Source organism: Zosterops lateralis (assembly GCF_965231275.1).
Source record: "Zosterops lateralis genome assembly, chromosome: 22".
Classification (NCBI taxonomy): domain Eukaryota; kingdom Metazoa; phylum Chordata; class Aves; order Passeriformes; family Zosteropidae; genus Zosterops; species Zosterops lateralis.
Window position 1 is genome coordinate 3,535,774 of NC_139782.1, and position 27,605 is coordinate 3,563,378.

A 27,605-nucleotide genomic window follows, 5' to 3' on the forward strand; every position below is an offset into this window, starting at 1 on the left:
TAAATCTTTCCCTTCCCAAAGATCATTTGTTATTCCAGCTTCCCATCTGAGTTTGGGATTATGAGTGGTCAGCTTTCATGCTACAAATCTGTGTAATGGGATTAAGGAGATAAGGACATGTAGAAAATGATTAGTGCTCTCCTGGGAGCCATTAATGGTTTGTTAAGTTCCTCACAGCAGTAACACCTACCGAGCTGCGTTGTGCAGGAAGAAACTTGCACTTCCTCTAATACTAATTTTAGAGAGGCTGTGGCTCTCTGGGCAATGAGTATTGATTCCTTGGAGATCTGCTGAGAATTGTTAAGCAGATAGATTCAATCAGAAGTGGGATTCTGGTTGTAGTGCAGATAATACAAAGAAAATCACACATTTCATTAAGTTTTTGGGGATGAAGATAGGCAGGGAAGATGAAAAACCTCAATTCCCTTCCTTTGGATCCTGGGCTGTCTGCACCTCTGCAGGACCAGAAGCTGCCTCTTCCAGATAACAGATTTTTTGGGGATAAAATGGCCACAAATTCCCGTATTTGAGATCCCAAGCTCCTCTTCAGCCACACAGAGACAACCAGTGGGGGCTGCATTGGGGCACCTGTGCTGCAGAGCATCATCTGGAATGTATTTGGGGCTCCCAGTGCAAACCAGGGAGTGCAATGGGGAAAAAGAGCTCCTCCACAAAGACCTTATTGAACATGCCAGGCACTGCAGCAAGAGCCCTTTCTCTGAAGGCAGCAGCCATCCTGCTCTGCTGTAGATAAGAGCTGCAGGATTAGTCCCTCCCCAAAGGGAAACCTTCCTCTTGCTCTGAGGTTTTGGTGTTTGGCACCAGCTGCTCTGCCAGGGGTGAGATCTGTGCTCAATCCTGTTTGTGTTGCAGCCAACGTGGATTTGGGATGTTCATGGAGCACATCAGAAATGTGTGTCCAGCTGAGTTATTGCTGTGCTGGATGGGAATTACAGCTGAGCTCAGGCAGAGGGACAGGGACCCCCTCTTGCTCCCCATCCTACAATTTCATCAGGCTCAGTGTTGTGTGAGCTTTGGATTGAGACACCATGTGGAGTTCTGTCATCTTCTGCAGGGAAGTCTGATCATCCCAATTGAATTTGGATATCACACAGTTTAAAACTGAATATGGTTATATCAAACTTTACACTTTTTTACACTCCCTGCTTTGTGGTGAAGGATGGATGCACAGTAAATCATAGAACATCCTGAGCTGGAAGGGACACAATGAGGACCATCTAACCCATGTAACTTGGTGAAGCAGGAAATGCTTTAAAATTCTGAAAAGTTTCCTGATTGGAAACACTAAGCTCAAGTGCAGGGCATGACAAGAGCAACAATGGCCAATGGTGAACAGAAAAAAAAATAAACATCAGCCCTCCAGGTTGGGTCCCTGATGCTGAAAGTAGAGGCTCCTTGAGGAAATTACATGGCTGGCAGCCAAAGGAGCTCTCGCTTCTTCAAATGCTTCCTAATTAAGTTCTGGCTATTAATCTGTATTCCTGGGTCAAAGTTCTTCTATGAAATAACAAATTATTATGAATCATCTCGAGGAAGAGGCAGGAGGTTGGTTTGGTTTGAAATCGGGTGTCACCAGCCCATGTGAAGTGGAAACAGGCTGGTTTGTGGCTGAGGCAGAGTGAAGGCTTTGAGTCTTTTTTAAATTGATCCTAAAGCTGTTTGGGCTCCCCTGTTCTCCAATGCACTGATTAAGGGTGATGATAGAATTATCTGGGGAAAAAAAAAATACAGCTGAGTGTCATTGCCATGCAGAGATGTCCCTGTGTCCCTCAGTGCAGGCTCTAACCCTGAGAACGGCTCATCCCCTCTCATATTTTTCATGAAGCCACTGCCATGGCATTGTTATTTACCCAGATAACTCTGCTCATGGCTAAGAGGACATCTCTACCACCAGCTGTGCCCAGGCAGGAGAACTTTGGTGAACTTTGGGCTCAGCCTTTTGGTAACCGTCATGGTAAAGCCAAGGGATGAAACTCATGCTTGAAATTAGAGACTTGCTGGAGCTGGGGGGTGTTTGGGACCAGGTCTTTCATCTCCTTTGGTACAAAGTGGAGCAGGATCTTGGAGGTGTCTTATAGGCACAACCATAATTTGTAAGGGTGTAATGTGACTCCTACATAATTTGGAGTGAGTGAGCTGGTCAGGAGGGAGTGATTCAAATCTCCCACCCTTTCATGACTGGCCTGATGCTCTCTGCTTTGTTCCAGCACAGCAGCCACAGCTCATGTCACTGTCCCCATCCTTACTTCCCCTGTATCCTACTGCAGGAAAAAAACACCTCACCACACTTAAGGAGGAGCTGTGTGAGTGCAATTTTCTCTAAACACCTAATTTCCTGGCAGGCCAATTGCACCTCTCCTCTAATATGCAGCTGTGACACTCTAATGACTGGTAAAGCACCATCCTGGGTGCCCTCCTGTCTCCATGGTGAGCAGCCACAGCACTCACCACTCTGCTCTGCCTCATCTTCCCTGACCCAAACCACTCACAAAATCCTGCTTTATTAGGCAAGAGAACCTTGCAGCAACTTGGTTTTTAAGCCAGGTGCTTGTTGTTCATTATCAACTGCCCCAAAGCTGAGCTCTGCCTTCCAGAATAGTGGATCCTTATGAACAGTCACTTTTAATAGTCTGAGATTTGACTTGGGAGGCTCAGGAGCCCAAAGATGGACTTTTTTTTCTTAGGGTTGAAAATATGGATGGAATTCAAAAGCAAGTGAGGAAAGAGGCTATAAAAGACCTCGCTGTTATTCACTTCTATGGGGCAATACACGTGATGAAAAGCTGGGAGGAGGAAAATATATCACTGGTAATTGAGACAAGCTGTGTGAAGAGAGGAACAGATAGAGGCCAAGAGAGATTCTCATGCTGGATTAAAAAAGAAGATTTAAAAAAAAAACCCACCAGCAGAGAAATGAAATTAAAATAGAAGAATGGAGGGTAGAGATTTATACATCTCTCATTAGGAAAATGAGCATTAAAATAAGATATTCTGGGCAAGTGAGCATTGGTACATTTAACAGCAGCTTTGTGGAGTGGTTCATGTAACTCATGGATCCAGTGACTGTCCAGACTGTGAGACAGAAGGGTGGCCTTGTGGGTTCACCCAGTGGAGCTACCAAGGGAATCACAATTAAAAACTGAAGAGCTGGCTCTGAAAACCCTGCTTTTGTCTCCTCACCCCTCCAGCCCAGCCCCTAGGAGAGAGGGAACCAGTGCACCTCTCCTCAGCCCCAGAGGTCAGTTCACACCAGGGTAATCTCACCTTTCTGGGCTTGGGTACCCACTGGTATAGCCCCATTTCTCCTCATTTCCATGGACAGAAGTGAGAACCTGTGTCTCCAGGCCAATGAAAACTCCTGTGTGCGACCCCCTTCTGCCCATGCTGGGTGTGCAGCTCAGGAGGGGGCAAGGAAAGCAAACCTGTTTTCCCTTTTTCTCCACCTCCTGCTGCTCTCCCCATCCCTAAATGAGACCTGCTGATGGCAGTTTGGGGGAGGTGGGTAGAGATGGTGTTCATTAATCCAGCTGTTGAAGGTTCCTTGGGTTCTGCCTAATCCTTTGTTTGCCCTCGTTCTGTATCAACTGTGAACACAAGCCATCAGTTTAATTAGCAGGAAATAGTCAGGAGCAGCAACACAGAGCATGGTGGAGCTTCCCCTCCTCACTCTGAGCAGATCACTCCAGTCTGGAGCTGTATTTTGAACTTTGGAGAAAGTGATGGGTGATGAGATAAAATGCAGTTCTACTGTTTGATGCTGCTTTTAGTTTCCACTGCAAAGCTGCAGCACTGGAAGGCTTGAACTTGGGCACAGCAGGGGACACGTGGATGTTCATGATCGTTCCCTTCTGCTGGAATTTTATTTTGCAGGATATACCCCAGGAATATATTGTTGCAGTAAAGGCAAAGGTTTTGAAGCCAAGAGAGGGATGGGAGCAGTTCAGAAATTCCCTTTGTGGCCCCCTGGTTTTGGAGTGGAAGGAAAAAGCAGGGAAGGTGGGCGATGAATCCCTGCCCAGTGCACTGCTCCTTCTGCTGCTTTGATGTGTAAATAACAGATAAAGGTACTGGATAGAGTTTTCCTGAGAAAAGAGAACTTTCAAAGTCTGTGTTGTTCGGCTTTGATAACCATTCTTTAGCCTATACCCAGAGTGTCCAGCACCACAGCATCTCCTCAGCCTTAGCCCAAGGTGTGATTCTGTGATCAAAGTGCAGCCTTTAACCAGCCTGTAGCAGTGAGTTGTTTCTCAGCATCTCTTTCCAGTAACACTGTTCTCTTTTAGTGCAGGTTTGTGATTCCATCCATGCTTGCAGCAGGAAATAACCCAGGTCAAATCAAGCCTTGCCTTTGCCCCTCTGCATCCTCAGCAGCAAAAGTCCTGTAAATCTCTTACAAGTAGAGTTTCCTCCTTTTCATTAATCTTGTAGTTTAAAATGACTTTGTAATGAAACCTTTTAGGACTTCAGTTCATCATGATCTTTTGTTAAAGAGCCTAACAAACCCCCTCCTAATTGCCAAACCATGAGAGATTCATTCTAGTGGGGAAAAACAAAGATTAAAAAATATCCCCAAAGGTGTGTGTGTGTGTGTGTGTGTGTGTGTGTGTGTGTGTGTGTGTGTTAGAGCTCACTTGTGGGCCCATTCCAACTCAGAATGTTCTGCGATCTGGCAATAAAGATTCAATATTTCAGCCTCTGGAGCTGTAATTTTTTTTCCCCAAGTAAATAATTTGACCAAGCACATGTTTCTGGATCTGCTCTGGCACAGAAAGCACGTGGGAAGATGCTGCTTCCAGGAGGCTCACGTGGATGGAGAAGGGTTTGTACCATGAAATCCCACTCTTTCAGAAACTGCTCAAATGCCATTACAGACAGCACACAATTAGTGCTCTGACTCTGAGCTGTTTGGGTGTAGCAGGATAATTCCCAGTTGCCAACTTTCTTCTCCATTCCCAGGCTGACTTTCAGCATCTCTTTGTTTCATGCAGCACGACTTTCTGAGTAATAGGAGATGATTTACTGGATGTCACATCTAAGCTTTGATGAGCTCTAAGGTGAATCTTCAATAAATTAAATGTTTTTCAAGAGCACAAATCTACACACAAAACTAAACAACAAATACCACCCTGGGGTTGCTGCCTGCCAAGCTCTTGATTTCCAGAATGTCAGTCCCTCAGCAAAATGATTTGCACTACACAATATTCAGCTTAGTTAGATATCCAGAAATGGTTTTTATAGTTAATATGTTTATTTTTTATAGTTATATTTATGCAATATTTGTTATACATTGTTCTTTATAGAGTCTATCATGGTTGTTTAGTATATTAAACAATATTAAATATTATTTGTACAGGGTTGTCTGTCCCTCTTGGAGACACCCAGGAGTGACATTTTGCTCCTTACAGCCACTGTGGCTTCAGCATCTCCCCACTGGTTTTTCATGTCTCCCTTTCCCTGTGAGAGTCCCTGTATTCCAGTCACTTCTTGGTTTTCCTGGCATAAACTGAACAGATTAAGTAATTTAAAGTCTGGATGACTCTTGATTAAGGTTTTTAGGATCACGCTTCAAATATCCTCCCTCTTCCTTTCCCAGCACATCCGTGCTGGGCTCTGTGTGTGGGATCTTCATGGAATCACAGTTTGGGTTGAAAGGGACCTTCAGGATCCTGTGGTTCCAATCCCCAGCTCTGGGTGGGTTAACGGGGTGGCAAATTGAGATGAAGGGATCGATGTGCTGTGTCCATGCTGAGGGATCAGCCTCTTCCTCTCTGTGCTTGCACATACAGATTAGGTGTGTTACAATAAATCAATGGCCTCGATTCCTGCAGAGGCACTGGAGGAATGGCAGGGCTGCAGGGATGGATAAAGCTGAGGTTTTATCACTCTTTCATCAGTAAACATTGCAAATGATCGATTAGACAGGGAAATGTTTGGGACAGCTTTTGATTATCAGGTTGTCAGGTTCTTCAGCCTCCCTGAGCTGCTCTGGGGCTGCCAGGGCTGCTCCAGCTGGGAGCATCTCATCCCTTGGCACAGACCAAGGGCTTCCATCCCTCCACCATCCCCGAGGGTGGGGCCTTTCTCTCCTTCCACCCATTCCTGGGCATGCTGCAATTATTGAAATCAAGCAGCTCGAAAATATCTCAGCAAACAGCACGGGTTTGGAATTAATCACAGTTTTAATTTGACAGAGAGTGATCCCACTCCGCTCACTGCGACGTCTCCTCTCCCCTCCCACCCACGGAGCCGCTGCAGGGTGTCTGAGGGAAATGAGACGTGCAGCCTTGCCCTGCCTGGTAAAAGCCTGTTTAAGTGATCAGCCATAGAGTTGGTTGGAATATTAGGCAGTAAAACAGGTTTTCTAGAAAATGAGATTGCCCCTGGCACTGGTAAATCCATTCGGAGATTCACGGAAGTCGGGTGGATACGGTGACATTTGGGAGGCAGAAGGTATTTTTCTTTCTTAATAATTCTGATATGGAGGGACTATAAATTAAGTAGTTTTCAAAGGTAGGACCTGATCCTGCTCTTGCTGTCGTTTCCTACTTGTTTTGGTCTCATTGATTTCATAGATTTTAATGCAGGGAAGGAAAGCTGGGATGTAATTTCTGAAGTAACACTAAAATCCAACCATCTCTCCTGCTTTCTGGTGGGGTCCATGTACAGGAAGAGTGACTGTTCCATCAAAACCCTGATGTTTTTATGGGAGGAAAAAGAACAAATGAGTGTTTTACCCAGACCAGGGCAGGACAAGGTCTCAGACATCTTTTGGGAAGGATCCTCATCCTGGCAGCACATTGAAGACCCCTGGAGTGGGTCTCTATCCAGGCTGGCTGGTTTACCCCAACACTTATTTCTCTGAATGGAGTGAGCTGAGAGATGTGTGCAATGTGTCGTTTTAGTAAATTAAGCGTTACAAATGCTGCTGCCACCCTTCCCCCCTCGCATATGTTCCTGCTTTTCCTGGTATTAAAAAAACAAATAGTCTGCAGAGCAAAACTCCTGAATCTTATTGCCTCACCCACCACTTCCCAACCCAGGAGAAGTCTTGTGTTGTAGGTACCAACTGGATGCTCTTGGTCCTGGTGGCACAGAAAGGGTCCATAACCACAAAATTCTGCACATTTGTGCCTCGTCCTTGCTCGATTTGCTTTTACATATTGCTGTGTTCCAAGAGGAAGAAACAAACAAATGCAGAGCTTTTTCCCCAGGGCTTCAACAACAGTTGGGAGGATTTGGATTACTGTTGGCTGGGATTAAGTGTCTGGTGTGGGCTTGAAGAGATGAACCCCAGCAGTGGCAGAGGACGTGGCTCTGGCAGCCTCCTGGCCCTTGGGTGTAGGAGGGGGTGAGTCTGGGAAAAGCAGGGTATTTCTATTCCTTATATCCAATATTTTATTCAGAATTGGGAATGAAGAAAGGTAAAGGGGTTCTTCAGACTGGAGAAGAGAAGGCTCCAGTGAGGCCTTAGAGCCCCCCAGAGTGCCTAAAGGGGCTCCAAGAAAGATGGAGAGACAGGACACAGGGAATGGCTTCCCATTGCCAGAGAGCAGGGTTAGAATGGATACGAGGAAGAAATTCTTCCCTCTGAGGGTGGTGAGGTCCTGGCAAAGAGTGCCCAGAGCATCTGAGGCTGCCCCTGGCTGGCAGTGCCCAAGGCCAGGTTGGATTGGAGCATCCTGGGATGGTGGAAGGTCTCCCTGCCCATGGCAGGGGTGGAAGGAGATGAGTTTTAAGGCTCCTTCCAGCACAAACCATTCTGTGATTCTGTGACTTTCCAAGGGTGCCAGGGCAGGCCCTGGGCAGGGAGGAGAGGAAATGGTGCAGGGCTGGCAGGAGCAGAGCAAAGGGGCTCTCTGGGTATGAGGGGGATGCAGAGCAGGTGTGAAAGGCAGCCCAAGGCTCCAGACTTGCACAGGGGGAAAAGCAATTCCTTCAGGCATTCCCCCAGCCTGCTCTGCATTACCCACTGCCAAATCCAGGGCAGCTTCAGCATAGAGCACACCTGGCACCCCTAATGCTCCCAGGGAGGATTGATGCTCCAACAAACCTCTCAGAACCCATGCCCTGACTTTTGGGAAGTGCTGAAGCACCTCTGGCTTCAAGCACAACCCCTGTGAGCTGTGGGTGTTTGCACCCCTGGCTCTGGCAGAGGGAGATGTGCTGGCTCCCCGTGCTGTGCCCAATTTCCAGAGATATTAAGAGGCTGCTGTTGAGCAAACTGCTCCAGCATCACCCTTGGGATGTGTGCCAAGGTTCAGCCTGGTGCAGTCTGAAAAGGGAAGATAGAGAACCTGGGGAGTGGAGATCCATCACGGAAGCACTGACAGTTGCTTAACTGAAATATTTTCAAGCCCTGATGGCAGGATAATTTTGTATATCTGACTTTATTTTTAGAGCTTGATTGATAGTCGCAAAGAGGGAAAAGGAGAGCTGGAATTTTCTTCCAAAGGAGCCTGCAAGCCCAGGTTTCCTGTTGTGCCATGTTACAGTTACTTCCAATATGATTCTTGTTTCTGATTAAAATAATTCACCGTGTTGCTGCAGCTGGCAGGAGGTTGGAGCAGTTTGTGCAATGCAAAATGTAATAAATGTTTCGGAAGGCAGGGAAAAATATTTAGCAAATCTGGAGTCGAGTCCCATCTCTCTTAATTTGGCTAAACAAGGTGGTAGATAAGGCTTTGGCTTTTGCAGAGCAGGAATTTCAATTACTTGCAGGAAGTTTGCAAATTAAGAAGAAGGAGGTTAACAATGAAAATAATTTCCTTAGGTTTGGAGCTCTGCAACGTGATTTGGAAGTGATTAAAATGATAAGCAACTCTGTAGTCCTTGCCAGTGCCTGTGCACTGCAGTTATTTATGGCAGGGAGTGCTGGGGAGCAGGACTCTGTCCTCTCCCAGCTGGTTGCTGCTGTTCTGGTGCCTCATGTAGCACGAAGGAGCTGTTGGTTCCCATTAGGATTTTGGCTAGGGCCGGCAAGCAGAGAGAATATTTTAAAAGCAGAATATTTGGAGATAAAGGCTGCAGGAGTAAGACATCAGCCTGTGGGAGCAGGTCTGACCTGCTGCCAGCCCAGGGCTCTGCAGGGACAGGAGCACCACGGGGCAGCTCCAGGTTGGGGACAGGATTATTGGGAGGCAAAGGTCAGAAGCTTGGAGGCAGATAATGCTGGAGTCATTTTTCCTGTGTCACATCTCCATTCCTCCTGACCTCTCACCACTCCTGATGCTCTGCCCTGCGTTGTCCCAATATCCTTGCAGGTTCCTTATGTCCAGTGGCACATAAGGAGTGGGTGGCACAGATCAGGCCAAGATAAGCAGGGATGTCACCTCCAGCTGTGTGTCTAAAAGCAGCTTTATTTCCTTTTTCTGGAGTGCCACTGAACAGAAGGACTCACCTCTGCCTGTGAAGCCACCCAGGCACTGGAGGGAGGCAGACACAACAGGCTCATGCCCAGGCAGCTCCTGAGGAGGTGCCATCTCCAACTCTTCTAGAGCCCCCTGGACTCACCTGGACATATCCAACACTTTGGTATTCCCGGGGAAAACCAAGGGCGTGTCAGAGGTGACTGTGTTACCAACCTTCTTGCTTTGGGACAAGTTCAGCCCACGCAGAGCTGCTGATACCAAAGAGACTCTGTGGGAAGGTTTGATCCAAGCCTGGATCCAACCAGGGAGCTCACACTCCATTTCATCTGATAAAGAGGCTAAAATAAGTATTGTTCCAAAAAGCTAAACATGAGCCATCATATTTAAGAAAAACACACACACACACACACACACACACACACACACAAAAAAAAAATCAGTATTAATTTCCATTGAAATGGAAATTGAGTGATTGTATTGTATAAATGCACTTAAGGAAAGTGGTTTTTTAGAACCCAAAGGCCAGGTTAGTCTACATTTGGATCCTCTGGATACTCCCAGCAGCTTTTTACAGGGGTGAGGTTGTCCTAAGGGGGCTGGGGAGTCCCAGAGCTGCCCTTGACCCATTGTACTGATATCTCCAGCAGCAGCAGGATTTTTAGGCATTTTTAGGCATCACATTTGTGCATGAAGCCCGTGGATAGAAAGCTCGCAGCCAAATTAAATAAAGTTACCAATGTTTTCAGTGTTATTTCATTTATTTTCTGTTCTGTTTTTCCTCACTCTCTCATTAGGCAGCAGCCACTCTGTGGCCACTTTCATTCTCTTCACATCAGCTGGTTGCATTGATAATCAATCTTTTGAAGCACAGGGTGTTTTCCGGGTTTGAATTCTTTGGATTTTATTAAATAAATGTGCATTTGTCTAGAATGGAAACTTTGCTCCTTATCAGGATCATCTGTCTTGGTGAAATGACTTGGAACAGCTGTTCCATGAAGCAAAATCTGATAGAAACACAGGGGCTGGATATAAACACAAACATTAGTCACTATGGAAACTAAAGTTACTGCAAGATGCCTCCAAAAAAGCTGTGTTTCTATATGTTTCTCATCCTAACCAAATATTCCCAAGGGATTTTGCCAGCCACTTCATTTGAAGCCGTCTGGGAATGTTCTGCCTGTGTGCACATGGATCACTGGGGAGCAGCACCACAGCTTTGGGTACCACAGGGCTCTGCTGTCACAATTGATGGGTTATTGATTTATCCCGATTCCTGGAGGCTGGTGAAGGACAAACCAGTGTTTAAAAACATCAAAAGGCAAAGCTGAATCTGGGGACTTGTGGAAATGAGAGCTCAAGCTTTAGGCTGTGGGTTTAACCCACTTCCAGCCCCATATCCCATCCCAGCAGGTATCTCTGTGCCGTGGAGGGGCTGTGCTGGGCTGTAATCTGGATAATCAGGAGGCTTTGCTCCTCCATCTGCCATTCCTGTGACCTCTCCATGCATTTTAAAAAAGATATTGATGAAGGAAGAAGCTCCATCCCCTGCCAGAAGGGCTGTGATTAAAACCCAGTTTCTCTGTTGACAGAGGAGCTGCATCTTTAGGCAACCCTTGGAGACTGTAAAAATAAATGTGATTGCTGGATGAGACTGGCACCTTGCAGAGATGAGCCAGCACAGGCAGGAAAGGAAGTTTTCCAGGTACAGAAATCACCAGGACAGGGCAAAACTGGGTCTGCTTGAAGGGAACAACTTGTGCAGCCATGGGTTGTGTGATGGCCCTGGGGCCGTGCAGCATCTGAACACAGCCCTAAGAGAGACCTTTCCCCTCTGCTTCCTTGGGCCTTTGTCTCCTTTTTGCAGGAGTTTTAAGAAAATCCTTGGTCTCCATAGCAACTGCTGGCTCCGTGGCTGGTGTGGCTTCCCACGGCACACGCGGGGACTGGGCACCTCCAAACCAGGCTGGGGCTCAGCTCCCCCAGAAACACTGCCCGAGGCTCTGTCTTCTCACCCCTCATGCCCTGCACTCTGGGCACCCACAGGGAGGCTCTGGACTGGCACCTTTTCTCCCTTCTCTTGACAGCCTGGCCAAGGTTTGGGTGCCTGCAGGGAGCAGAGCTGCAATTTCACATCATTAATGCACTTTATCCACCCAATCCCCACCCTCAGGCTGTTGCCACCCTTCCTTATTTGCCTGTCTTGGGCAAGGTGGGGAAACTTCCCCACTGAAAGGATGGTCAGGCATTAGAGCAGGGAATTGGTGGGTTCACCATGCCTTGAAGTGTCCAAAAATGAGTGAAGGTGGCACTTGGGGACAAGGTTTAGTGGTGTCAGTGGTGGGACTGGATGATCTCAGAGGGTTTTCCCAACCTAAATGATTCCATGATGATTTTTAGTTGCTGAATTCCTCCAGTGGAGCTGGACACACAGCACAGCAGAGCAATGCCTGGGACACTGTGTGTGAGGGTCTTGTCTCTCCCTTGACCAGCAGTCACTGCCAAAATACAATTCCCATTGGAAATTTAGATGGTGGGAGTATTTCTCCCTGTGTCTTTCTTCATAATTATTTTATCACTCATTAGCTTTACCCAAAATCCTCTTTTAAACTCAACCCCTCCTCTACTGCTCACCCACACGCTTTAGAACAGAAAACCTGAGAAGGAAAACAATCCCAAGCTGGTTGAATAGCCAGTTCCTGCTGAATCCGGCGAGATTTGGGGATCTGATTCACTCAGACTCCTCTGCAAACCCAGCCTGGCTGTTCTGTGAGCCCATCCCATGCCAGGCCGAGCCGGCTTGGCAGGCACCGGGCTCAGAGGAATAAATTACCCCGGGCTGTCAGCTCTTTCCCCCCGCTCCTCACAGGGATTGACCATCCCTGGGCAGAGCAGGGTGCACTGCTGGGGGGTCTGGCCTGGGGACAGTGTCCTTGTACCCACAGCAAACATTTGGAGCAAATAACAAATGTCAGGGGCTGTGAGCAGCAGCCCAAGCCAGGCAGGGGAGGAGGTTTGGGGCACTCAGCCCTCCCCAGGAGCCATTCACAGAGTCGCGGTTTGGCTGGAGGGAGCTCAGAGATGGTCTGGATGCAGCCCCTGCCCTGTGCCAGCCTGAGGAGATGTTTCCTGCATAACTAAACATGTTCTCTGTGCCTTCGGGATGCTCGAGCTGCGGGGACACCGCGTCCATCTCCCCTCCAGGGATGGGCTGAGAATTCTGCTCCGTTTGCTTTGCCTTCTCTCTGCATTTGCTGGCCCTTGGTACCCCCAAAGAGCTTCCTTTACAAAACAAAAACAACAACTATATATACATATATATATATAAATTAAGCTGACAGTGTAATAATAATTAGACTATTAACAAGAATAAGGGTAATTATATTTTTTAAAAATGGAGTCTTAATTCATTAATTCATTTACCTCCTTTTTTTTGTTGTTGTTGTTTTGGGGTTTTTTTGTTGTTTTTGTTTTTGTTTTTTGTTGTTGTTGTTGTTGGTTTAGGGTTTTTTTGTTGTTGTTGGTTTTTTGGTTTGTTTTTTTTTTTTTTAGGGGGGTTGTTTTTGGGTTTGTTTTTGTTTTTTGAGGGGGGTTTGTTTGTTTGTTGTTTGTTTGTTTTTGGAGTAGTGTTCAATCCTCAGGGCCCGGCTGAGCCAGGCACTGCAGTGCCTGTTTCCTATTTCAGTGCATCCCTAAGGGCAGGAGCCTGCAGTGAGCTCCCAGGTAGGATCGCAGGTAATGAGGCAGAGGTGAGAAACATTCCCTGGCACATCAGGAGAGAAGATAACCCCACAAGGGAAGGGAATTGCTTCCAAGGAAATGGTCTCACAGTCATGGCTGGTGGCCAGCACAGTGGTTGATCTGACTGGAGGCTCCTGAGTGTTTAATCCTGGGGTTTGTAGTGATGGGTTCAGGTTAGACAGAAGGCAGATTCCCCAAATCCAGCATCATCGGGTCTTTAATGTGCTCATGAGATTCCTCAGCTCTCTTCTCCTTTGGATAAGGGATGGTACAAAAAGGAAAAGGAGGAAAAAAGAGGCACATGATGTGAATTTATTTGCATCTTGCAACAATAATCCAGTCATTCCACCCAGAAAATGCCTGTTCTGCTTAATGCCCCTTTATGCAATTTTTTCTTTCATGGTGCCCAAGAGTTTGTTGGTTTGTTTATTTATTTACAGGTTCCTTTTGCTGGGGCGGAAAATGAGAGGCAGAAAATGAGGGGCAGAAAATGCCATTCCAATTTTTAAATTCAATTTTATTATGATTTATTTTGTGGCTTGGTTGGGGGTTGTCTGATTCCCCCGGGAAGTGGGAAAATCCCAGGTCCTGAAGTCCCAGCTCTGCTGCTGCAGAGATCCATTGGAGCAGGTCCCAACAGCTCCAAAGCAATTCCATTTCCTACAGCAAAAAAATGTTGGGGTGGTCACTTCCATCCCACCTTTACACCAGCCAATACTCCAACTCCATCCTCAAATGCCCCCCAAATCCCAGGCAGAAAACTGCATGTAACATTTTGCCTCTTTTGCATAAATTTCATCTGGAAAAGGCAAAATTGAGAGGATTTTGGAATGGGTGCCTTATTTCAGCTTCGCTTGCTAGAAACGATCCTGTTGCTCCGAGTAATTACACAATAAATTTGTGAGAGGGATATAAAGCCGTAAAAGCAGTGGTAATGGTTTGCAATTTAATAGCTGAATTGTAAATGAATTTTCCTATAGCAGCTTTAATGCAGCGGGCTGCTACAATTAAGAGAGCATTCTTTGGGGTGCCTTTAATTTTTTGTTGTTGTGAAGTTCAGTGCCATTAATTCCCTGGTTTAAAGAAACCAAATCGTTAGCCACTTCAAGCTGTAAAAGCCAACAAAATTTCGTCTTGGAAAAGGTGTTTTTACCCCATTTGGCTCTTGTACTTTCTTATAGTAGTGAGTGTGGGGTTGCACCATGTATTGAGTTTATGTCCTTCATCCCCTTTTCATTCTCATCCATCTTGCTCCTGTGGTATGTAACATTGGGGTGGAAAGATTTGGCCATGCAGGGAGACCCTGCTCACAGCATTTAGCATCTCTTCTTAATTTATTATTTGATAAAGGATTATTTAAATGGGGTATGTGTGTTTTGCAGTGCCCCCCCTCCAGCCTTGGGGCTCTCTGGGCACGGGGGGGTCCCTATTTTGCCCCCAGTGTGAGGATTTCTGTGAAGAAATGGAGCTCTCATATGTGCAAGAGCTCATCCCCATCCACAGTTCCCATTCCTTCCTCCTCCCCTCTCCAACTCTCTGGATTTCAAATGTCATTCCCAAGCAGCTCAAGTTTTTGGAAACAATCTCCCTGGAGTGGGTGGCCCCAGCACTGCCCCTTCCTGCAGCAATGTGAATTTATTTGCCTCATCAGGCTGCTCTTCTCCCTCTCACATTCCCCTAATTGCATCTTTCCTCTGCCACACCAGCATCCCCTCGGTGGCCTGTGCTGGAAGGAAATGCCATGAAATCCCCTATCTGATCTTGGAAGTGTCTTTGGGGCAACTGAAATTGTTGCTAATTATCGGTGGTGTGTAATTACGTTGCCAATGCCACCTGCTGTCCCCACGGAGGAGGAGGGAGCTGCAGCACCAGGGTGTGTTACCAGTGCAAATTGACACAGGCAGCCCTAATCTGGCTGTGGTGGGTGACAAATAAAGGCACAGTCTGTGCAAGAAGCTGATGGAGACCTGAACCTGCTCCGAGGGGTGACTCCAAATCCCCTCCTCCCATCACTGAATCCAGATTAAAGGGGATGTGTAAAATAGTACCTGTCCTAATGTGATTTTCTCTCCTGTGCATCCTTATTGTCATAACTTGAGCCTCAGTTTCAGGGTCTTCTTCATCCCCCAGCCCTTAAGAGTTGGGGCTCTTTGTGCTACACTCCACGGTGCAATGTGTAAATGTAGGAACATCTATGGACGGCAGGGACAAGGAAATCTGCAGACATGAGATATTCTAGAAACACATGGGTTTATTACAAGGGTCGTAGGTAAAAAGGGCTTTGCCTTCAGTCACCAGCCTGGGCTGGAGGGAACCCCAAAGAGAGAAGGAGAGAGGATATGAGGTGAGAGAAGTAAAAGAGCTAAAAGAGCTAATGGGTAAGAGAGGTAAGAGGAGTGCAGGGGTCAGAGAGCTGGGACCTTGTTACAATACATTATATCTCCTTTTGTGTTGAATATTCTAATTTACAGTAACCAACCAGCGCAAGATACAAAACCTACAGACTTTGCATGCAGCCCATGAGAACTGCTATATCACAATATCATCCTATATTCTAAACTCTAAAGAGACTTTTCTTATCCAGCTTTTCCCTGATGCCTTGGCAGGGTGGAGAGGGGCTGCATTCTTGGGTCCTTTTGTTTTCTGTCCTTCAACCCATCTCCAGCTCATCCCCATCTTCCTGCCTGCCATGATCACATCTCAAAGCTGCCCTTCATTTCTATTTCATTCACAGGTTTTACATCTCCAGTATTTCTTACCAGGCAATCATATCCACAAGCCCTTCCTGTCCCATCTTTCCCAACATGGACATTCCTGCCCCACTCCCAGCAGTTATTCCTCCATAACCATTAAAAACCTGCTCGCTCCTTGTGTTCCAGGCTGAGGCAGGTAACAGAGAAAAATGATTTAGTTGGGATTGGCCTGGAAGTGTGGCCAGTCAGTGCTGGATCAAGCAGGGGTAGCCTGGCCTTGCTGTGGGGCACAGATTTGTGGGGTGCTGAGTGACTGAGCAGAACAGGGTTCCCTATTGCAGAAACTGCTGCCTAACCCTTCCCAAAAACCCCCAGAGGTATCTTTGGGTGAGCTGGGGGCAGCACTGCCCTGCACAGCTGCCACGGAGGGGTGGGAAGGTGTTAACTGCTGTGGGGAGCAGGGATGGGATTTGCTCCAGGGCCATGGAATCTGCTGGGGGAGGCTGGGCCGTGGGTGCAGCTTTGGAGCATTCAGAGATGCAAATGGGGAGCAGGGAAAAAGGAGAATGTAAGGATCCATTGTGGAGCCTAAAGGCACTGCTGGAATCCGAGCTCGGAGCAAGGGATGGAGTCTGTGCCAGAGGACTGCAGGCACTAAAAACCCCTCAAAACCATGTTCCTGATGCACTTTAAATCTGTCTCCATTTGAAGCACTCTGTGTGAACACACCCGTGTGAGCTGGTGCCATTCTCAACTTTCTCAACGCGCTAAGAAAAATTAAGAGGAAAGTTTTTGATTTTTTTCACCCAGTGAAAAAGGTTGACCTTGAATTTTGCCACCTGCCACACGAGGCAGGCCGGTGAAACCTGTCCCAGCTGTGTGTTTGCTGGGATGGAGGTAATTCCTGTAGCCTGGGACGGTGTTTGAACAGCACCTGGCAGAGGAGCACCGCAGCCTTTTTATCTAACAAGCGCTCCAACAATATAAATATTTAAGTACAATAAACAATTATGATCAAGTTTCTTGGGTGACTGCACATAGCTAGTGAATTTAAAATTCATTTCCCATGGGTATTGAGGCTTCACATCCACTTTCTGTGGATGTTCATGCTAATAAAACTTCATTGCACAGAAAGAGAACACAAGAGGGATGCAAATATGACAAGGGCAAATTTGCTTAAGAGTTCAAATGAATATTCACCAACTTTTTATTATTTTTAAGTATTCATTCCTATTTGCTATAAAAAGATTATTTTATCTTTACTCTCCGAGCTCAGTGAAGCGTGTTTGAGGTATAATATGTATTTCCTTGTACTAATGGGAAGGTTTGTTACCAGCAAGTAAGGAGTGCATTTAAAAATGTGCTTTATCTTGAGGAAATGTCACTGCTGAATCCACTACTGATTACCACCGTCCTGATTAACATCTGTACTCCAACACACTTTGCACCCTAAGGCTGGGATCTCCCTGGGTTTTCCCTCCTTTAAAGCTGCAGATCTCAGATCCAGATCCTGACATTATTATTTCCCTCTGATTTTCCTTGCTCATCTTTCATCTCACGCTGCCCCCAGTTATGAGGGTGCTGGGGATGCTTTTCCTTCACACAAACTGAGATCCCCTGTGGAAGGACTTGGGGGTCACCGTGGCTCCATTTTGCCTGAGGCAGGAGGAGCACAGTTTTGACATCTTCATTTGATTTCTGTCCTGGAATTGGAAGAGATGCAAATTAGCAATAATGAATATTTTCATTAAAAGTGTCTAGACATTACATCTGAGAACAGAATAATGATACTTCTCCTTTATATAAAAAAAGTCTGAAGTAGACCCAGGATGATTTCTTCTTTTTTTATTTTGTCAGAAAAGATAACATTTACTTTAAAAAAAATGTAATTTGGTGTAAGTGAAATTAGGGTAATTGCTAATTATGTAACTGTAAATGAGGCAGATCTTTATCTTGAGCCAAGCTGGTCTGCTGCAGATTATGAACTGTTACTTTTACGAGGTGGCATCAGAAAGCAAAAAAATATTAGTGAAACAGTCCTAAGTGATTTCTCATGATTATCAAGAGCTTTTGAATAGTGAGGGGTGTGAGGCATGAGGGATGGGGCATCAACCCTTCTCATTGCATGGGTTTTATTCCAGAATGGTTTGGGCTAAAAGGGACTTTAAAGCTCATCTCATTCCAACCCTGCCATGGGCAGGGACACCTTCCACTGTCCCAGGGTGCTCCAAGCCCTGTCCAGCCTTGGACACTTCCAGGGATCCAGGGGCAGCCACAGCTCCTCTGGGCACCCTGTGCCAGGGCCTCATCACCCTCACAGCCAAGAATTTCTCCCGAATACCTTCCAGATAGATAGATAGATAGATAGATGTCTTCCTTCTCCTCTGTTCCATTTGCTGTGTCAGAGCAGGCTCCCACCTCCAGCCCTGCATTCCCCACACCTCAGGCTCACATCTTCATCAGGATTAAAGTTTTTCCAGCCTTATTGTCCCACCCTGGGCCTCCAGCACCGTGACAAACGGCACTTAACACCCAACAAAACTTCATCCCAGGGTGCTCAATTGGAACAGGTTTTATTTTCCATATGTACTGGGAGGAAGTTAATAATTCAAAACCCACCCTGGAGTCAAGTGCTGCAGAATGAAGTCAGGAACCTTATAGGATAAACATATTATCCTCACACAAGCTGCAGTACGTGGCTATTGGAAAAATTAAATGCACTTGAATAGCTTTGCAGATATATATCTGTCTCCATGAAACCTCCTGACAGTGAGCAAACAGAGGAGCTTGGCACTTGTCCTGCTTGGTTTAATTGCCTTTGGTGGTTTTATATCCATCACCTTCTGAAAACCCCTATGTAAACAATCCTGGCAGCTTCTTGTCCTGAAGACTTTGGGGTGATGGAGATGCTGGTACCCACAGAGCTCCTGCATCCACTGGAGCCTCCCAACATCCTTAGATTTTTCTAAGGAATCCATCCAGCTGTGCTTTTTAAAAAATATATTATTTATTTAGCCTTTGGGGGAGGGTAAGGGGGACATTATATATTTGCCCTTTCTCTGAGACCACTCAGAGTGGTCCCTCTGTCCACCTTTCCCTCTGAGGGTGGTGACCCCCTGGCACAGGGTGCCCAGAGCAGCTGTGCCTGCCCCTGGATCTCTAGAAATGTCCCAGGCCAGGTTGGACAGGGCTTGGAGCCACCTGGGATAGTGGAAGGTGCCCCTGCCCATGGCAGGGGATGGAACAAAATGAGCTTTAAGATCCCTTTAAAGGACTTTATGGTCCTTCCAGCCCAAACCACTCTGTGATTCTATGACAAGAACATCAGTATTCCCTTGCTCCACCAAGCCATCATCTGAAAGCATCTTCCCATTCTCTGGAGAAAACTTCCCCATTTTCATGAAAAGCTATTAATATAAATAATATTAATAAGCTCCACCTGCATTAGCAGAAGATAATGCTTCGAGCCTTCTGTCTAAGAGGACTGAGCTCCTCCTGGCATTCCAGCTGATGACCAGAGCAGCCCATCTGGGCCCAGAGATTGCTCCCAGCAGCAGCTGGAAATCAGCCCCAGGGACTTGTGTCTGGCTGTGGCAGCTCACAGCTCATCAGCCTGAGACAGAACTTTTCCCCCAAGTGGAGGAAGGGATCAAGAAGCTGTGGCAGCTTTGGGATTCCCCCCAGCCACAGCTGGGCAGTGATGCTGCAGGCTGGGATGGGAGCCTGGCTGCATGGCCCTTCCCTGGGGCAAAAAGCAGAAAAGGCAGGAATAATGGGACCTATTTGAGGTTATTTTAAGTGTCAGATATCAGAAGCAAAGTGAAATGCCCAAATGAGTTGACAGCAGCTCAATTTGATCCCTGCCATGGACTGACTTAGAGCCCGAATTTTTCAAAGGCTGATAATCGCCTTGGAATTGATTTTGTACCAAGATACTTTATCACATTCGTGTATTTGGTGTGGTTTGATGGGTTTTTTTAAGAACTAATCTATGTCCAAGTTAAACAGACTTTATTAGAAGACACATGTTTCCTGCCTTTCTCTGGCTGGGTGTTCCTGTAAGTTAAATCATGGTGAGATGAAGGAATTGTTCCTGATTTAACAGGAAAGCCTCACTCTGTTTCAGGGGCTGCAGGTGCCCTCTCCCACTGGGCCTTGGTCACACCCTGTCCCAGCCCACCTGCCCCTCAGTTTCCCCATCCTCTGGAATGATACCTGCAGCATCCTCCTACCCAACCCAAGAAAAATAACACTTGTGGATTATCTGATGGAGAGGGATTTCTCTCAGCCCTGAAAAAATGACATTTTTCACAGAGTAGCTGACTCCAGCCAAAATGTTACAAACCCTTAAAGGAATGGACATCAGTACACTCCAAGCCCCAAATTCACAGAACCAGGGAATCCATACTGACACCTCTAAAACATCACTGTAATTAAAGTAATATGTATATGTAGAAATATAATGCAAATTTTTCAGCTGCCTTCTCAAAGCTGAAACTTTATCTCGGTGTATTTTTAGGTCTTTCACAGGTTAGTGGGGAATGTAATTATAGGTTTGTAACCTTGTGCAATACAGGATTAGTCCACCCTGCTGGTAGCATCTTGAATAAAATGAGGGAAAATGGTGGGGAGGGGGAGAGAAAGGTTATTTTTTATTGTTCCACACTCACCAGCACATTCTGTTGTTGTGAGAGGGCCTGGATTGGCAGTGATGGGGAGATGCCCAAACCAAACCTGACCCAGGGCTGGTGCCACTGACAAAACAAGGGAGGGTGATGGCACTTAGAGCAGAACGTGTGTTCTTTCACCTGAAAGGAAAGACTAAATTCGGTTTCACTCTTGTCTGGATTGGGCTGTTTTGTCTCTGGAAGGTCCATGGGAATTTTGTGGATGTTCATGTCCTCCCTGCCTGCTGGGTGCCAATGGGGACAGGTGCTGTGCATGTTATAACCCCTCTCTATTATAATCTGGACTTCTCCATTTCTGAATGAATTTTAGGAATATTTCAGAGGACTGAACCACCCTTGACATCTTGTCTTTCACTTACTTGACAAATATTATAATAAAAACAAACCACATTTCTCTGTAGCACCTCCCATGCCCAGGATGCTCCAGCTGACCCTTCCCATGTGCTCTGCCCCTGTCCCTGTTTCCAGTTCTGTTTTCTGGGAAGGGAGCAAAGGGCTGCTGCTCTTCCACTGCTTCTGCCCGGTGGGGTTTATTGCCACAGCTGAAACAGATGGGTGCAAATATTTCTTTCTGCCACCTGCCCAAATTAGGACAGTGATCTCACCCGTAATCCACCAGGCTAAAACATCTGGAGCGCCGTGAAAATGCAAAGGAGTCTGAGTTTCACTGCGCCTCTGCTAATGTCAAATCTTCATGGGAATTGACTTCCCAGGACAAAGGAGCTGTCAGATGAATGCTGATGCTCCATTAATGACAGGGTAGGGTGACCCACCCCGGCGTGTGATGGTTGTTGCTGAGGGAAACACGGAGGCAAACCCATAATCACCTTTCCCGAATCTGTCCCACTAACACCTGGTTTGAGTGTATATTTGTCTGCTGATTGATCATAGGATTTTTTTTTTATGGCATCTATTATCCTGTTCTCTGAGCGCTTCACATTCCCCCTATTCCCTGAGGTTTTCACACGATCCTCGTTAGAGCAGGAGGTAAATCGGGGTTGTAAAGCCAAGGTCTCTGCAGGATCCCCCTTCTCCCTTTCCCAAGAGGACAGGGAAGACTTCCCAAGGGAAGTCTTGGAGGAGCAGCAGGACCTGATCTCCCAAATCACCCTGACAGTTCTGAAAAAGCCCAATGGCATCTTTGCTCCCTAATTTGTGATGGGGAAAGGAGGGGGAAATGGGATTTCATACAGCCTTCACCTGAAATGACAAGACAACAGGGAGTAGTTCCTTTCTCAGAAGGCAGGACTAGACTGGATATGAGGAAGAAATTCTTAACTTTGAGGGTGGTGAGGGCTGGCATAGAGAAGCTGTGGCTGCCCCTGGATCCCTGGAATTGTCCCAGGCCAGGTTGGGCAAGGCTTGGAGCACCCTGGGATAGTGGAAGGTGTTCCTGTCCATGGCAGGGGGTGGAACAAGATGGTCCTTGGGGTCTCCTCCAACCCAAACCATTCCATGAGTGTAGAAAGTGCTTCTATGGGTGCAGAAATCCCTGGGTGGGGATTTCTGGGGTAGAGACCACCATAAATCAGAGGTATTTTGCAGGAAACAGGAATGATCACAGCGCATCATCACTACTGTGTCCATGTGCCATGAAAGGGAGCACTTCACACACAGTTTGCAGTGGGGAATGTGTTAAAATAAGAGGGTGAACCAGAGTTAATTTTTTGTCAAGGTTTATGGATTGACTGGTAAGGTGAGAGTGGGGTCATCTTAGAAATGGCTGCAGCACATCAACCTTGCTTGAATGTGTGAGTTTTAATGGCTTAATCCACCCTTAATCCCTGGCAGGGACCAAGCCCAGCCAGGTAGGAGATGCACAACAGTTTATCTCTCTCACACAGTTCATCATCAGGGAGAAAACACTCCAAACCTGCACTGAATACAAACAGTTTTATGTTTAGCAGAGCCCCTGAACCTCCTGGGCAATCTGCCTTTGACAAGAAAGCAGAACCCAAAAACACGTTCCAAGTTTTGGGCCCATTGCAGCGAGAGCTCATCACTGAGGCTGATACCTGCTCGTGCAGAGCTGGCTGCTGACGTCTTCCCAATAAACATTTAAACACAGGGCCGAGCACACAGGGATTCGTGGCCTGCTGTAATTCATTAAACAAATGTTGGGTTTAATAGCCCCGCGCCCAAAGCTGGTGCCATGGATGCGCTCAGCTGTGAAATATGCTGTGGAAGTCACTCGTTTGCAAAGGGGTCTAGAAATCTGCTTCCTATTAACATAAAATGGGTTTACTGCAGGAAAAAAAAAAAAAAATCTCTGGGATCACATTTTTCTCTCAGTTATCCCTTCTCAGTGGGATTCCTTGAGGTTTGTGCTGGGTAACTGAGATGTGTCTAAGCTGGGGGGTTTGGAGCTGGGGTTTGTTTTGATCCATTAAGCTTGTATCTTGCTGCAGTGATGTAATTCCCCCAGTCTGAGACACTTTATAAACATTAATGGGTTTGTTTTCATGGTCCCCAGGGATGTGCAGCACAGGAAGGTCACCAGGACCATTTTACCCGCACAGAGAGAGAGATGGGGAAATGTGGCAAGGCAGCATCAACGGGGAGAAACAGAATATTCACTCCAATTTTTAACCTGCCCATCCTTAGCTCTGTTTGATTCAGTTTTAATAACTTATAAGTTAGTAACTTGTAAGTTGATAAGTTATTACAGCAGTCTCACATCAGCAAGGTTTGCATGAAGGTGCTGCTGTATACCCCAAGTGAGGAACAAAAGAGTTGGTATTTTATGAGTGAGAGGGGGGCGAAATGCAGTTATAAACACACCTTTGCAGAGAGAAAAAAAAATAAAATGTAGATATTAACAACTGCTTTAGCTTTGATGGGAATTGCTTAGTGGAGATGTGCTGGAAGAGACTGTGGAAGATGGACCATGCTGTGCTTTTCCTGGGGGTTGCTGCTGGAGTTGCTGGTTTCTTTGACTGGATCTGGATTTTCCTGGTGATAAATGGCCATACAGATGCCTCTGGTGATATTTGGATGGGGCCAATTGGAAGCTGGCCCTACAGAGTGCCAGGGCACAACAAACCCAAGGAACAGATCAAAAATCTCACTTTGGAGATCTTTTTCCCATCACAGAAGGTCCATTTTCGAGGATGTACCAAAAGAAGCTGGTGATACTCACAGCCCCTGCAGCTGGGAATTGTTCCTGCAAACAGAGATACATGGAGCAGATGAGGAATTAATGTAAATATACAGACAGAAGGCAATTTTTTTTGGAGGAAGCGAGGCGGAGGCAGATAAAAAGCGATCAGCAGAATTTACATAAGCCTTCCCCATCACAGAGGTCATCATTCTGCAGGATGACACATGGAAATTCATTTTTATTAAATTCTGGATGATTATTTAATTGGAAAAAGAAAGATTTAATTGAATCAAGTCAAAGGGCCCTATTAGATTACGTTCAACCTTAACACAGAAGGCTTTTCCCATTTAGTTAAACTGGTTCCTTTGCATATTGTACATATTAAACTATAAAAAGTGGTAATCTGAATAGCAAATTAAAGGGTTTGGAAGGCCTGAATGGTACTCATGTGCTTCTCAGCCCTTTTTCATCTTCTAAATCCTCTCATATTCCTTTTACTGCACTCCTTAGGTTGTAACAAGAGCGAAGATGAAGGGTAGAACTCTCAAATCTTCCTCCATCCATGTTTATTCCATTTACACACTCTTGAGGAACAGCCTGCCTGGATGGCACTATTAGAACACATTGCCCAAAGCTGAGGGTGTTTTCCAGATTTTCCAGGCTCCCCTTGCAGCACCTGAACAGATGCTGAGTGTAGTGAGGGTGAATGAAGATTTGTGACTTACTGGCACTCACTCAGCTTTCCTTTGTGTCCTTAGGAAATGTTCCCAATCTCTTTATGCCTCATCTGCATGGCCAGGGATTCCCCCATCCCTTTGGGACACAGACTCCTTGCAGAGCTGTCAACCTCCTGGTAAAAGCTGGAATTAAAAAATATATATATATAAAATTAAAAAAAAAAATCATCAAAGCAATTTTGGAAAATAATATGTTTCTTATTTTGGATCTTTAATTAGATTTTAATTTCCTTTTTTTTTTTTTTTTGTTAATTTAAAACTAGGAGGAGAAAGGGATTGAGGCACAATTCATTTCCTAAAGTTTCATTTTATCCCAGATTTCCAGCAAAGCCTTGGCCTTTTTTCACTGGGAGCTGGCACATCCCAGTTGGGTTGGGAATGCCCCATCCTTGTGCCTTTTCCTCTGGCTGATATTGCTGGATTGCTGTGACATTCTGTGCTCCTTCCAGGCAGAAGCTCAGAGAACTCAAATTCTGCTCTGAGAGATCGAAATCAATTTTAATGGATCCAGCTGTTCCCCAGGAAGCACAGGAGGAGGCATGGGAAAGGGGAGAAAATCCTCCAAGATATCTTCATGGGATTTCAGGAAGTCCTGAAAGTAGTAAAGTTTTTAGAGTGAGGTTTTTAACTTCCCTGTGAGGCCACAGCCAACTTTAGGACACATTTTTTAAAAACCACATGCTAACGTAGAAATTCTCTTTGTCAGTAAATTAAAAAAATTCCAGCTCTGACAGCGCAGCAACTCCACCAGTCTATTATTAAAGTTAGATTGAGTAAGAAACATCATTTGGAATTTGCCTTAGCAGCTAAATGTGTTCTTGGAAGGTTCAAATCAGCTTTAACCTGATTTTTTTTATGATTTAGGAAAAAAAAAAAAAAAAAGTGCCGGTTCTTTAAAGCCAAGTTCCTTTTTGCTGAAGCTTTATTTTTATTCAAGTGCAATGAGTAAGTTTTGCATACACTGGGATTGCACACTCGGGTTATCTGGTTACATACATCATTCTCCCATTTGCAAACACGGTTTGCAGCACATACTCATGCAAATTAGGTATGAAACTGGGCATTTATCTTGATTAGAATTCAGTTTCTTTATAAACTTAGGGAACTTTATCTCATTCAGGGATGGCTGCAGAGATGATGGGGAAAGAATTTCAGAAATTGCATTTATTCTCCTCTCGGGTTTTTTGTTGGCCCTCTGGGCATTCATTAATGAAAACAGACCTTTCCACTGATACTCCAAGTGCCCTGGCCCAGCACCCAGGTTGGGTGGAAACTCTGTCAGAAATAACTGTCCCTTGCAAAAGCCGCTGTGCTATTTCATTAATAAATGCTGAATTTTCTCTGTTTTACAATATCCAGATGGATTTAGATGGATGTAAGGACTAGATGCCACTTGGCAAGGACTCAATCCTTTTGACTCGTGGAGAGCTGGCTGTACCCAGGATCCAGATCAGACCTGAGGTTTTGGGGGGGTCCAGGCTGCTCTTGTTGATGATTTTCAGCAGATTGAAACAGCAGATTTACCCCATTTCTGCCCCCAAAATCTGCCTGGGGACTCTGCACACCAAACCCCCTGCTCCTGCAGTCCCTGGATGTGTGGGATGGTGCTGTGCTCCTGTTTTACCTCTCCTGGAGCCATCCCTGCAGCTCCAGAGAACAGGAGCCCATTTCTATCCCTTTTCCTGCATTTTGGATCAGGGCTCTGCAGCGCCAGTGGTGCTGCACAAGGACACCCTGAAGTTCAAAGAACTGCCCCAAATTTTCAGCTTGTTCAGCCAAAAGCCTGATTTTAGGCAACTATCAGAGTGTTTAGCAAACTGTGCAGGGCTGTTTCTCCCCCTTTCTCTGACTTTTCCCTTAGCGAGAGTCCTCACTCACCATCACACACCCACTCCTGTTCCTGAGGCTCCCACCCCACTGCCATGGGGGCTCCTGCCCAGTTCCTAAACCCATTAGTGAACTTTCCCAGGCACGGGTGGCTCAGGAGACAACTCACAGCAGGGCTGCCTGCACATTTGGGATGGAGGGATGGGTTAGGGAGGTACAGCCACCCGGGCCATGGTCTCCAAAGCATCCCCATCTATGGGGCTTGGAGCAACCTGGCGTGGTGAGAGGTGTCCCTGCCCATGGCAGGGGGTTGGAATGAGATGATCTTTAAGGTCCTTTCCAACACAAATCACTCTGCCATCCTGTAATTTCACTCCAGTGAGGACGAAGCCGTGTGCACGGGCAGGGTGGCAGCTCTGCAGCCTTGCTGCAGCCCTGGCAAACACACAAGTGGATCCCTCTGAGGGATGGATGAGGCACAGGGAAACATCCGCGCTCCCTCTAGCAGTCGCCAGCGAATGGATGATCCCAATAATTCTCGATTTTTCACCCTGGGCTTGTGCCACGCGAACCGCCAGCGTTAAGAGCTCTCGCACCAGCGCTGCTGCAGTGCTGACAGCGCTCAGGTGGCTCTTTCCCCCCGCCCCAAAATCCTTCCAGGGGGGATTTTAGGAGCCCATTTTCCTCCACCTGCTGCAGGCTGAACCCGAGCGCGGTTAGCAGAACGGTCCCTCATTCAGTGGCGTTTGGAGCTCACGGCGGGCACTGCAGCATCCCCGCGGCGGCCTGAGCTCCCCGGGGGGCTGCGGGAGGGTCTCGCTGGCAGCGCGGCGGGGGCAGTGCAGGGTCCCCGCCCCGCCCGGGAGGGGAGGGGAGGAGAAGGGAGGGACCCGGCCCGGCTCCCGCGCCCACCGCGGATGCCCCCGGCCCAGACCCCACCGCCTCCGCTCCGGCCCTGCCCGGGCTGCCGGGGGGGGCAGCAGGTAGGGGGTACCCCCAGCCCCCGCACAGCCTGTTCCCCCTGTTCCCCCTCTGCACAGACCCCGCTGCCTTCCCGCGCACAGCCCCGTGCAGAGCCCGCTCCCCTTGCACAGCCCCGCTCCCTTCGCACAGACCCCCTCCCCTCATCCCCGTCCCCCTCTCAGGGTCCCCCTCCCCTCCGCGCTGCCCGCACAGCTCCCCCTCCCCTTTGTCCCCCTGGCCGAGCCCCCCGAGCCCCCTCCCAGCCCCTCCCCTGGCGCCGCCCCCTGGCGCCGCCCCCTCCCCATCGCTGCTCCCCTCAGGCAGCCCCTCGCCCCCTCCCCTCCCCTCGCCGCTCCCTCTCTCACCTCTCTCTCTCTCCTCCTCTTCCTCCCTCCCCCCAGGCCAAAATCCTGCACATGATGGACGACAACAAGCAGCTGGCGCTGCGCATCGACGGGGCGCTGCAGGCG

General features: G+C 47.1%; 1 long non-coding RNA gene across 1 annotated transcript; it reads right to left on the bottom strand.

Moving 5' to 3' along the window:
• Positions 1-16,587: 16,587 nt before the first annotated feature.
• Positions 16,588-27,563, bottom strand: LOC310918111. Its single transcript, XR_014591590.1, has 5 exons — positions 27,501-27,563; positions 24,334-24,468; positions 23,648-23,671; positions 20,491-20,628; positions 16,588-17,523 (listed from the first exon to the last, which is right to left on the bottom strand). It is a non-coding gene; the product is annotated as an uncharacterized lncRNA (long non-coding RNA).
• Between the last annotated feature and the right edge of the window lie 42 nt (positions 27,564-27,605).